Raw genomic sequence first — 5000 nt, forward strand, 5'->3', positions numbered from 1 at the left:
TCCCTCCCCCTTATTTCCTTCCTTTCCTTTCCTTCCCTCCCCCTCCTCCCATTCCTTCTTCCTTCCCTCCCCCTTATTTCCTTCCTTTCCTTTCCTTCCTTCGTCATCCTCCCCCATTCCCTCCTTCCGTTTCCATTTCCTGTTAAAAGCAAGAAGATGACCGATTCATCACTCTATCGAGATGAGTCTGACACTTCACGCGAGCGAGAGCCGGCGCGTCTTCCCAAGTTTTGCCAGTAAGCGCTGCGCAACAAGGCCAGAGGAATGTAGATGTTTACAAAGTTATATAAGAACGTGTGTGTGTGTGTGTATGCACATACACAATCACACTCACACACACACACACACACACACACACACACACACACACACACACACACACACACACACACACACATACACACACACGGTAACGCACAGATATGCACATACAGACACACACATACACATGCATATATATACACGCATGTGTGTGTGTGTGTGTGTGTGTGTGTGCTTATGCACCTAAAATATATCTATACTTACAATACATCAACAACCATCTATCTAGCGATTTTTCTCTCTCTTTCTCTCTCTTTTCTACTTTTATACTCCCTTTGCATATATGTCTCTTTATCTCTCTATTTCTATCCATATCTATGTTTATATTACATCGTTATCTGGTCTAACTGCCTTTTCTATAAACCCTTCCTTCACGTCTACCTGTGTGCCCATGTATGAATCTATTTTATATTTCCCACGTAATTAATCTGCATATCAATCTACCTTTTACAAACAAACACACATGTACATGTACACAAAACACACACGCACGCAAAATGCACGCAACAGCACCCAGGACAGCGTGTGAACCGTCGTCTCGTGTTAGGGAAGGCCCAGTACTGCCAACGAACGAGTTCATTCACTCATTCCAAACTCAAACCATAGATGTGCTTTAATTCGAGCTTAACATGGTGAATTAGTTTTTTTAATTTTTATTTTTAATCCGGATGAAAGTATGGAAGTATGTCAGTCATTTCTGATCTGCGAATTTGAATTAAATCGTATTAGCATAATACACACATACATGAATACTAATGCATAGCCATACAGATAGATAGATACATAGCCCCACACACACACATATACGTATATACGTTTTATCTATATATATGTATATATATATTATATATATATATATATATATATATATATTTGTGTGTGTGTACACACAAACACACACACACATAAATATATATACGTATATATATACTCATATATATACATATATATATTTATATATATATATATATATATATATGTGTGTGTGTGTGTGTGTGTGTGTGTGTGTGTGTGTGTGTGTGTGTATAGAGAGAGAGAATGAGAGTTAAAGTTATTCACTACACATAATTAACCATCTACGATCTCTCCTGCAGCCAGATCGCGCGGGACCCAAACAGAATCTTTTGCTCTCATTCGAAATTACGTCGATATTAAAGAAAGGGCAGAAAAAATAGCACAGAAAAAAAATCGAGAAAATGTTAATATTTCTGTTTGATTGCGGGGATGGGTATCCCCCTCACCCCCCCCCCCCCCCCGCGCATTGGTATTCATTAAAGCTTAATTTACTCTAATAAACCTACAATGATAACGCGGGAAAAGGGAAAAGTTTGAAATTCACATTCTGAATTACATCGGTCGGACACACCACAGATGGGCAATGAAATACAAATACAATTAACGCATCGCTACACACACACACACACACACACACACACACACACACACACACACACACACACACACACACACACACACACACACACACACACACACACACACACACACACACACACACACACACACACACACACACACACACACGAACACAAACACAGACACATCCTAACATTAACACGAGAACTGATACAGATTTCATTATCGTCAAATTAGGATAATATGGCTGTTTGGCCAGATTTTTATTACAACAGTCCTGGCAAAACAGCAATATCACTAGAGTTTATAAAATTCTCATATTACAAGTGATGACAAAACAACAGCCATGATCACTCCCGCTTGATGACGGTACAAACCGTTATTACAAACCTTTAATTCTGTACTGTAATACCTATGCAAACGCACACTGGTTAATCACTTGTTTCCCAGTTAAGGCATTCACTCGGCGCAGTGGACACCCAGTCTAGACCTATTTCCTAATTCCAAACCGTTTCCCTCCAGCCACCGTTCATCTACATAGCGAAATTGGTTGCTCGGAAACGGGGGCAGAAGGGCAGAGGGGAAGAGGGGGAGAGGGGAAGAGGGGAAGAGGGGGAGAGGGGAAGAGGGGAAGGGGGGGAGAGGGGGAGAGGGGACACATGTAGTAGGGAAGGGTAGATGGAGAGATTCAGGAAAGGCGGGCGAGGGAAGGACGAAGGAGGAGGAAGTGAAAGGGTGGAAGAGGGGAGGGGAAAGGAGGGGGGGGGGGGTAGAAGGAGGAAGAAGAGGGGTTAAGGAACTTGCTAAAGGAGGATTAGAAATGAGAATTGAGAAAGAGGGAAAGAGACGGTGAAGTGGGGGAAAGGGAAATAGAAAGAGAAGGGAGGGAATTAAAAAAAGGGGCTAGAGATGCAACGAGAAAGGAAGGAAAGACAGAAAGTGGGAAAGGATGGTGGGGGGGGGGGGGGAAGGGTCCGAGAGGGAGAAGAGGGGAAAAAAGAGTCGATTTCAAGCGGATAAAAGAGCGGTTTTAAGCGAGCGGGACATTGCCTCGAAAGAACCCCTCTAAATACATATATTTCATGTACAGATAATATGAAACCTGCCTCGAACACTCAACGAACCCAGAACCTGTCTTGTGACTGAAGCTTCGAAGCAATTCTCCCCAAAGTGCGTCAACGGAATCTCGAAACAAGTTCGACACACGTTTCGAGAAAGGTGAAAAGTTAGTGTACACTTTCAAGAGAAATTCAATTATTGTCAATCGGTAACTGATAATGACGTTTGGATTTTCCCATATTATGAATGACATTTTTTCCCTCTAGGATTCTAATAGTCCCTCCATTTTATTCAGCATGTTTTACTGATATTGTGCGTTTTATTTGAATTCAGTATTTATTCAATTTAATTTAATGTATATTTTCAATTTAGTATTTATTCCGTTTCTTTTAATTCATATTTTTTGTTTTAGTATTTCTTCAATCCTATTTAATCTGGTATTGATTTAATCTAATCTAATTTAATATTCATGTGGCTAGCGTACAGGCGTAAGGATAACACACACAAAGATAAAGCTAGGGAGGATAATGAGGAAAATTAACAAATACATCGTAATGATGATCATGAAAGTGATCATGTTGATAATAACAAATATCATTATAGTTAAATATTCTAAAACAAGAAATAAGAATAAGAGAAAAAGCGATAAAAGGTATAACGAAACCACCGTTACTGTTGTGACGAGAAAACAACAACATTAATGTAACTAAAAGTATGATAGTAGGGGTAATAACGATAATATTTTGTCGACGTTAGGGATCTTACTGATAATATTCGCCAGTCTTCTCGCCAGCATTATCGCAGACGACGTCATTATACATTATTTATATGACGTCTCTCATTATTATCCTTTTATTACGTAGGTTAAACAGAGGACACGCAGCGGTCCGTGGAAAAAGGGCTTATGTTGATTGCTGTGTTAGGCTGGATCGACCGCACCCACATGTTGCATGAAGGGGGGGGGGGGGGGAGAAAGAGGGAGTGAGGGGGAGGGAGGAGGGGGTGGAAGAGGAAGGAAGGGGAGGGAGAAAGAGGGGAGGGGTGGAAGGGAGGAGGAGGAGGGGAGGGGTGGAAGGGAAGAGGAGGGGAGGGGTGGAAGGGAGGAGGAGGAGGGGAGGGGTGGAATGGAGGAGGAGGGGAGGGGTGGAAGGGAGGAAGAGGGGAGGGGTGGAAGGGAGGAGGAGGAGGGGAGGGGTGGAAGGGAAGAGGAGGGGAGGGGAGGAAGGGGGGAGGAGGAGGGGGGGGGAGGAAGGGAGGAAGAGGGGGGGTGGAAGGGAGGAGGAGGAGGGGAGGGGTGGAAGGGAGGAGGAGGAAGGGAGGGGAGGAAGGGAGGAGGAGGAGGGAAGGGGTGGAAGGGAGGAGGAGGAGGGGAGGGGTGGAAGGGAGGAGGAGGAGGGAAGGGGTGGAAGGGAGGAGGAGGAGGGGAGGGGTGGAAGGGAGGAGGAGGAGGGGAGGGGAGGAAGGGAGGAGGAGGGGAGGGGTGGAAGGGAGGAGGAGGAGTGGAAGGGTGGAAAGGAGGAGGAGGAGGGGAGGGGTGGAAGGGAGGAGGAGGAGGGGAGGGGTGGAAGGGAGGAGGAGGGGAGGGGTGGAAGGGAGGAGGAGGAGGGAAGGGGTGGAAGGGAGGAGGAGGAGGGGAGGGGAGGAAGGGAGGAGGAGGAGGGGAAGGGCGGAAAGGAGGAGGAGGAGGGGAGGGGTGGAAGGGAGGAGGAGGAGGGGAGGGGTGGAAGGGAGGAGGAGGGGAGGGGTGGAAGGGAGGAGGAGGAGTGGAAGGGTGGAAAGGAGGAGGAGGAGGGGAGGGGTGGAAGGGAGGAGGAGGAGGGGAGGGGTGGAAGGGAGGAGGAGGGGAGGGGTGGAAGGGAGGAGGAGGAGTGGAAGGGTGGAAAGGAGGAGGAGGAGGGGAGGGGTGAGGAGGACGAAGGAAAGAAAATGGAGATACAGGGAGGGAGGGGAGAAAGAGGGGGGAGGGGGGATAAGGAAGGAAGAAGGAGGAAAAAGGGAGGGGGACGAAGGAGGTGGGAGGAGGAGGAATGGGAGGGAGGGGCGGAAGAAACGAGGGAGGGAGGCAGGCGGGGGGAGGGGGAAGGAGGGAGGAAGAGGAAGGAACGAGGAGGGAGGGAGGGGGATAAGAACATGGAAGAGAGGGAAGGGATGGGGGAGAAGTTGGGGAAAGATCAGAGGGGGAAGAGGATGAGGAGAGGGGAAGACGAGAAAGAGGAGAATGTAGGAAGGGAGAATGCGGAAGAGAG

Source organism: Penaeus chinensis, chromosome 1 (genome assembly GCF_019202785.1).
Source record: "Penaeus chinensis breed Huanghai No. 1 chromosome 1, ASM1920278v2, whole genome shotgun sequence".
Taxonomy (NCBI): Eukaryota; Metazoa; Arthropoda; class Malacostraca; order Decapoda; family Penaeidae; genus Penaeus; species Penaeus chinensis.